This window comes from Corapipo altera, unplaced genomic scaffold (genome assembly GCF_003945725.1).
Source record: "Corapipo altera isolate COAL_440 unplaced genomic scaffold, ASM394572v1 193, whole genome shotgun sequence".
In the NCBI taxonomy this organism is placed as follows: Eukaryota; Metazoa; Chordata; class Aves; order Passeriformes; family Pipridae; genus Corapipo; species Corapipo altera.
Genome location: NW_020884996.1, coordinates 1,114,871 through 1,122,999, shown reverse-complemented (window position 1 = coordinate 1,122,999; position 8,129 = coordinate 1,114,871).

The window sequence follows — 8,129 nt, the reverse complement described above, 5'->3', positions numbered from 1 at the left end:
GCTCAGTTTACATCTCACCAGTGCTGTCAGGGAGTTCTGTGAGCACCATGACTGACAATTCGGATCTTGTCACACTGACTGGGTCTTTTGCTAATTAAAGGTGATAAATCCTCTGAAAGGAAACCACATCAAGAAAGCCCATGTTAAATAGCTGCAGGGTTCTTTATACTCCTTTTTTTACTTTTTTTTTCTTTTTCATGTTTAATTTGTTGAATTGCTTCTGGCATCCTGAAACATTTCAGAACTGGACAGCTTTGTGTGGTACCAGAAGCTTCCTGTGGGCACTGGCCTAAGAGAACTGTCTCTTCACTGCCCCTCTGTATCTTCTGTATTTATCAGTTATGTTTTCTTCTATAAGGGTTTCACCTTTTCCAGTTTTGCAGGTAAATATTCAAATTATGTGGAGTAAAGATGAAATTTTGCCATCTCTAGAGATAGGTGATAAATAATGTGTCTAAACTGGATTTTCTTGAATTGGGAACTAGTACACTGTACACAGTCATCCACAATTTCAGGAACTATTAGAGGACTTAACTTCATGTGGTGCAGTAGACTTGGTTCTGTTTTCCCAGAAGGTGCTGGTGAGTCCAGCAGACAAGAGCCACAGCTACGATAATTTGGAACCACCCTCCTTAGCTGAAGGTGGCATTACAGTTTATCAAGTTTCTCCTAATATTTTCCTGCATGTTAGCATGCAAGTTTAGCTCCAGACAGCAAACTTCATCCAGGTGTTTATCTCAGAGACATAATCTGCAAGCTATAATTTTTTGTTAAGAACTGCTGACGCACATGTGCTGTGTGTTGTGAACTGACCTTGGGTGTTTAGTGTGAACACTGGTTAGCTGAAAATGTGCAGAGACACAGTCTCAAAGTGGACTAGTTATCACCAGCTCATGCTCCATCCCTGGAAGTTCAAGGATGAGCAACCCTGAGCAACCTGATGTTGTGAGTGGCATCTCTGTCCACGGCAGGAGGTTGGAACGAGACAATCTTTGAGGTCCCTTACAACCCAAACCACTCTGTGATTATCAGATTCTATCACATCTCCTAAAAAAATTAGTGACTCAGGCTGTTAGGGAGCCCTGCAGCAGCAGACAACCAACACCTGATAGCCAAGTGCTGCTGAAAGATCTCCAGCCCTGAGAACATGACACTGTGGCAGGAGCAGCAGTGTCCTGTTCAGTGGGACCAGTGGCTCCAGCGGGGCTTCCCCGAGCCCAGACCCTCAGGGTTGGGTTGTACACAAGGGTTGTAGCTGATATTTCCAACACAAGAACCTTTTCACTAAGCCAGAGATTTGTAAAGGAAAGAAATAGGTCTTTTCATCTGAAACGTGTATCTGTAGTCAGGGAAGTGCCACAAACCTGCCACTTCTCCGTTGTAGATCCAAGCTTTGAACGCTGGGATGGGGGGAAGCTGGTGATGTCTGGGGAGGAGCACAGTCCTTGGCATGCACTCCACAGCAAGAAACCAGGAGGGGATTTTATTATTCTGCTCTGACTGAAGTTGTTCCAGTTCACATTGAACAAAAACTTCCAAACAGTGGGTTCAGGGTTAGTTTGACCAAAAAAAACCCACAGTGGTGCAGTTCATTCTGGTTTGGGTCATAACCTGGTTTTTTTTTCATAGTTGTCAGTGGAGACTTCAAAAAATGTACGTGACAGATGTTACAGAAGCCCCTAAGTTGGCAACGAGCCCACGTAGGAGACAGGCTGATTCTCCAGTGCCCCGTCAGTGGGAATGGTCTGTGTTTGCTGGGGTGAACACGTTGCCCACTTGTCTTCAACTCTTCCTTTGCCACTTGTCCTCTCCAGCAACCTTTTGATTCTCAAACTTTCATGGAGCCAGCACAGGCTGTGGGACAGCAAGAGGAAATCTCTGTGTCTGTCTGATGCCCTCCTGGTGGTCTGAAAAGGATGGAGCAGGGAATTGGCCACCGTGCCCAGCCTGGCACCTGGGTTGTGTCGTGGGGCTAAACACACTAAACCTTTTTGACCTAGAGGTATGAGCTCTGGTACTTTCAGCCTAGCAACATATGAAACAAAACTTAACTCTTTAAAGAAGAATCTGGATTTACAACTGTGCCCATGGATGCTCTGCTCACTCCTGACCTTGTTTCTTCAGGGCTGGAGGGAGTGGGGTCTGATAACCCCCCAGCAACCCACCCTGTGACCCCTGCTAGTGTTTGCTTTACCAAAACAGAGTCAGAGGTGCTTTGGGGGTGGATCAAGTGAGAGGCTGGAGGCAAAAATCAAGCAGTATAAAGAGGATGTAAGAGATGAGAGCAAGACCCATTCGCTTAATGCTCGTTTCTTGGATGCTTGACAGTAGCTGCTTTTAGTGAGGAAGTTGATTTTTGGAAGGTAACATTATCAGTAGAACAGTCTTAAATGTCTGGTGTCTTTGTGGAAGGACTTTGGTGTTCAAATAATAGTATGTAGGCTGGTGCTGTGAGGAGTGCAAACTAAAGGTTGTTAATTTTAGCGCTTGCAAATGCATCTAACTCTGCATATGTGCACATGAGGGAGAAACTTAAAGCTCATTTCAGGTGCTGAAGGCAAGATTTTCTTGTGATCCAACCTATGGTATGTTTTTGCTATTTTAAGATCTTCTATGCAGTTTGGCCCCTTAATTAAAAAAAAAAAAGAGAGAGAGAAAAAAAGGAAAAAATACAAAAAAAATGCACTAAAAAACGACTCCTCCCCCAGAAAAAAAAGAACAGCAAAGAAAGTTGGCCAGTGGGGGAAGATTTGTGTGAAAACTTACTTAGAGTATTTTTCCTGCAGAGGGGCTACTATTTCCAAACAAGCAAGCTGTGGAAATGAAGTGCAGATGGGACATAAAGAATGAGGGATTTCCTTCTCTGTAAGGATGTGGTCAGGGATGCAGATAAAACGAACCTCTTTCCCTGATTCCCTCGTTTTTATCTTGTATTTCCTTTCCCTTGTCAGTCAGTCAGTCCCACTCACCCTGCAGGTCAGTCCATAGCTGTAACTCACTGGTTGCTGGGCTGTTGACCCCCATGGCAAGAGGGTCCCTCTCCCTCCACAGAGGCTGGGGAAGGTGCAGCACTTGCTGGGTGATGACTTGCAAAACTGTGCATGATATCTGCAAGGAGGGATAAATCAGTAATTCTGTGGTTGTCTATAATACAAGGAAGATATTTTTTCTGCTGTTAATATTTGCAAGTGATAATGAAGAACTGAGTGTGTCACCTCACAGATCCCTTCCTGTGCTGGCAGTAGGAGAGAGCTGTTGCAAAGACCAAGGGAAAAAGCAGTGTTGTTTCCACACAGTAAAAGACATTTTTTTGTAAACATTTCTGTTTTTCCAAAACTGTAGGTCTCTACTGTAACATGTGCATAAGATTTTCGTTTCAGTCTGGGTGGCTTTTTTCCACCCTGTGTGTGGATCTTCATGGTTTTGATACCAGCCCTCCCTCTTAACTGAATTACAGCCTTGTATCCAATTGCACAGCATATCATAATATATATATATATTTTTATATATGTAAATACATTGTAATATATAGCATTTCCAGTGACCAAATGTAGATTTGCTTCTTCCTTCTGCGACGTAACACGGGGGAAAACCCTGTTTCAAAATTAATGGGGGAATGACAGAATCTTAGGACAAGAGATGAGAAATATCCCAAGGGTTTCTGCAGAGGGAATTTTGCATGGAGTAATGAAGCCTGTTTCAGGCATATGTAGATATGAGGAAAGAAAAACTTGAAAGTGACTGGTCAACTGAAATTGTGGTGGTTTGGTTTTTTTCTCTCTGTTTTGCTTTTAAAAAAACACTGGAATTTCCTTTAGTCTGTTTTAGTTTAAAACTGTAAAAATTTTCTAAAACTCTTCAAATAAAGATACTAAATTTTTGAACCGAGTTTTGCTATTTTTGTATTTCACCTTTACATTTGAAATAGGGGTTTTTTTATTGCTTGCACCAGGATGTGATAAAATGTCTTTTGGGATTTAATTTAAAGCCATGTGATCAGTTGTACTGATAAATTGGGTTTGACTACTCTGCACGTAGTAACACTGTTGCTTGGGAAGGAAGGTGGTCACTAACAGTCCATATTTCTAAAAAATACTAAATATCTCCTGAATTACAAGGTGTATCCAGGAATAGTACAAACTGACAACAGGTACAATTCCACTCTGTGTTTCTGTTCAGTATGCCCTGCATTTCACTTTTAGATAGGCAATGCAGCTGGGAAGACAGAAATTGAGAAATTTCTTGTGTTATCTGGCTCTTAAAAAAAAATAAAAGGCAGTTGCAGCAAGACAGCCTTTCTGTCTGGACTGTCACTGCTTCCATTCAGACAAGGAGGGTTCAACAAAACCAGAAAGACTGGTTTAGTGTTAAATAAAGGGTAGTAAATATTAAGATACAGTCTGGCCACAAAGCTCATCCTAAGGTATTCTAAACCTCAACCTGTATTAGTTAAAACAGTGCCTGGTGTTCTAGATTTGAATATACACCTCTATGCTGGAATAAAATCAGCATAATGAACAAAATCAGCACAATGAACAACTTGTGTGACCTCTTTATATTCCTGTACCTGGTTATTCCTGTATGTGTTGCATAGACAAGGACAGAGCATTTGTTTTTTGGGGTTTTGTTGTTGGTTTTGAGGGGTGTTTTTTTGGTCTGGTTTGGTGTTTTTTGAGGAGGGGTTGTGAGTTTTTTGGGATGGTTTTGTTTGGTTTTTGTTGTTGGTTTTGGGGGTTTATTCCCCATTAGAGCATCACTGTGTGCCAAGCCCAGATTATAGGTCTTGGCACAGAGTGATGCTCTGATGGGGAATGAAGCCGTTCCAACAGGAGGAGGTCGACTCCACTTGCAGTGGAGCTGGCCCAGGGTTCTCCCCCCAGTGCCACAGGTGCACCATCCATCACTAGTGAAGATCTTAAAACATTCCTGACATTCCAAGCCACTCCCACTACCTTGGGCACTTGCTGAAGATCTGTCCCACATGACTGGTTCTGTGTCTGCAGGAACAGTCTGTGGTGACTATTTACAAGCATTTTTTCTCTGTACACCTTGTTCCATTTCACAGGACCCCCCTCAGGCAGCTGTGGAAGCACAGGCTGGATTCTCCACATTCTCCATCCAGGATTATGGCTCAGGGGGTTGCTCTGTGCTCCAGTGCTGCCTGAAGGTTGGCTTCAGGGCACACTGAAATTCCCACTTGGAGATCTTCTGTGCCAATTGCTGAAATGTTTTCTTGTGAAGATCTTGAGTTTCAAACCAGCTCATTGTCTCATCTGTGCAGGTGATTAAGGGGGGACCACCCTGGGGACTCAGTGACTTGGCTGCACTGCTGTGCACACAGGGCCAGCCCTGACCCCCAACCACACCACAACTAAAAGACACACTCAACTAAAAGATGTTTACTACAAGTTCCAGAACTCCTGCCATATATCCCAAACGATTTTATACTATTTTTTTTTTCAATTTTAGCAGGGAATGAAGACAGTGTATCATACACAGCAAAGAGAGAGCTTCCCACTCACCATAATAAACCACAGCACCCCAGACTTCCAGCACTGATGGGCCCAGTGCTGTTGTGTAAGCAGGAGGTGGAAAAAAGTTACTTGAACAGAAAAATAGTGATGGTGAATGAAAATGCAAGGCTCTGAACTTCTTCAGCATTTGAGCATAACATTAGGTATGAATCTGTGGTATTTTTCTTTTGGTGGGAACTTTATTCAAGCAAACACCGTATTTTGAATTTTGATCTCTGTTTTTTCTGTTTAAGTACAATTCCTGTTTGTCAGTCTCCACATCCATTCTCTTCACTCTCACCTCCGAAACAGATTTGACTCTCTAGATCACCTCTGCAAGAGTTCCTAGGAAAGAGATGCAGCACTGGGAAGAGGTGTGCTGTGTGTCTCCAGCAGCTCTCAGGAATCACTCTGCTCCCAGCAGGTGCTCCTGAGCAAGTCCAAAACTAGAGCCAGTGGCTCTAGCCCAGGAGAATCTTCCCTGGTGTTTTTAAAGGACTGCTTTTTTTTTTTTTTCACTTCTGCCTAACTGCTTAACCTGCAGTGGAGCAGAAGCAGGAATCTACTGCCATATCTTATTTTTGGGTTGATGCAGTAAATCAGGACAGCTGTCATTAGTTATTGCATAAGAGTTTTCCATAAAAAATGTAGATCCTTTAGGAAAGCATCCCAGGTATGCATCAACATGTTCTTATGGTGTTTAGCCTCCATCCTCTGCTAATGCACAACTATCAGCCCAGCCATTCAACTGCTCTGTGTTTTCCTTTTTGTGGGAAAGACCTTCTTTTCCCTGAGGATGCAGGGAAACACCATCTGAGCAGCAAGCCTTGGCCTGCTGCCACTTCCTGGATCTGTTTGCTTCCCAATGTGGGAATGGACGAGTACAGGCAGGGAATATTAAGGAACTGTGTGCACTCTCTGGTGTGGGGTTAATCCATCCCAGGGGAAGAATTTTTCCATCTTGTTGAACTTCAGAAGGTTTCTTTTGCCCTGTCACCTGTACTCTGTTACCTTATTATGGTCATGTCAGCCACAGCCAGGAGCTCTTCAAAGCTGACAGATTAAGTGGGGGACCACTTAATTAAGAGCAATCATCCTATTCACAGAATCTCAGAATGGTTTGGGTTGGAAGGGACCTTAAAGCCCATCCAGTCCCATCCCCTGCCATGAGCAGGGACACCTTCCACCAGCCCAGGTTGCTCCAAGCCCTGTCCAACCTGGTCTTGGACACTTCCAGGGATCCAGAGGCAGCCAAAGCTTCTCTGGGCAACCTGTGCTAGTGATCATACCCATGGTGCCTTCTCACCTAACTTTGTGCTTGCTCCCAGCCCCTTCAGCAGGAGTGCAGAGACTGCTGCTCCTAATTCCTTACCTATTCAACCATTAATGCACCACTAGATTTTGCTGGTTTCTTCTCCTATTGCAGCCATATCTCCCCTACTCCCCTTATTGCTTTTGGGGTTTGATCAAGCAGTTTTGTCTTCTCCATTCCCACAAAGATATGTGCAGGCTCTTCTTTATCTGCTGAACTTTTAGAAGGATGTCAGTCCCTCACTCAGCTGTTTCATGGGGATGATCATGTGCACAGAGTCAGAAAGGACAGGAGCTACTTCTGTGTTCACTGGCTCACTTAGAGCCAAGTGTGTCCAGATTCAGAGATAGATGCATTTTCCTGGTTCACTGAACCTGCAGGAAGAAATTTAACCAGCCAAGTCTTCATTATTGGTGCTCAGGAGGAAACCTAGAACAGGTTTCAGTGGTGCTCAGTCTGGAGAGATCCATGGGATGGCAGATGTTAGGAATGAAAGGATGTGCTCCAGTCAAAACCAACTTCAAAGAAATCTCTGTGATAGTTTTATAATTTAAAAATCCTACTTTCTTTCATTGCTTTGCCATTAAACACATGAAATGCTGAAGTTTGCTGTTAATGTCAAAGCTTCTTAGGGTCAGAAGTGGCAATTGTGTGAGAGCTGACTATGTCAAGCAGCAAGCAAAAATTCAGATTAAAGCAAAACAAGCTCTCAGTTTTTCATGTATTTTTCCTCTTTTCAAGATGGCAGAAGGATCAGTTGTGGGCTTAAACATGAACTTGACCACAAGGAGCCACGTCCAGTTTTGGCCTCCGCTGTGGGTGTGTGTGATGCAGGATAATCCCTGCCTGTTCCTGGGCAGGAGTCAGGCTGTTCTTCTTACACAGAGATTGCTACGATGATAAACAGGGTATGAACTGCAAGGGCTGTGGATGTCTGACTGAGGAAATTAGTAGTTTTTTGTGACAGTGCTCCCTTCACTGTTCCTGTGTGCACGGCCCGTGCTGGTTGACTGATCACCCCACCGGCTTCAGAGTGGGAGGGGGTGACAAGTTCTGGTGAAGGGAGGACGGGGGGAACTCAGTGCTGCCGGCACGAACCAGCGATTCCCCCTTCTGTCCTGCAGGTGAAAGGTGCTGCTGCCGGAGGGGATGGGAGCTGCACAGCGAACTGCGGGAAGGTCCCGTGGCTGGGGAGAGAGAGAGAGGCAGGAGCTGGGGCATCACTGCTCCAGTTCCCGGTGCAGGCAGGGAGAGCGGGGGGCGGGGGGAAGCGCTTAAACCCAAAGTTCAGCGAAGCAACAAAC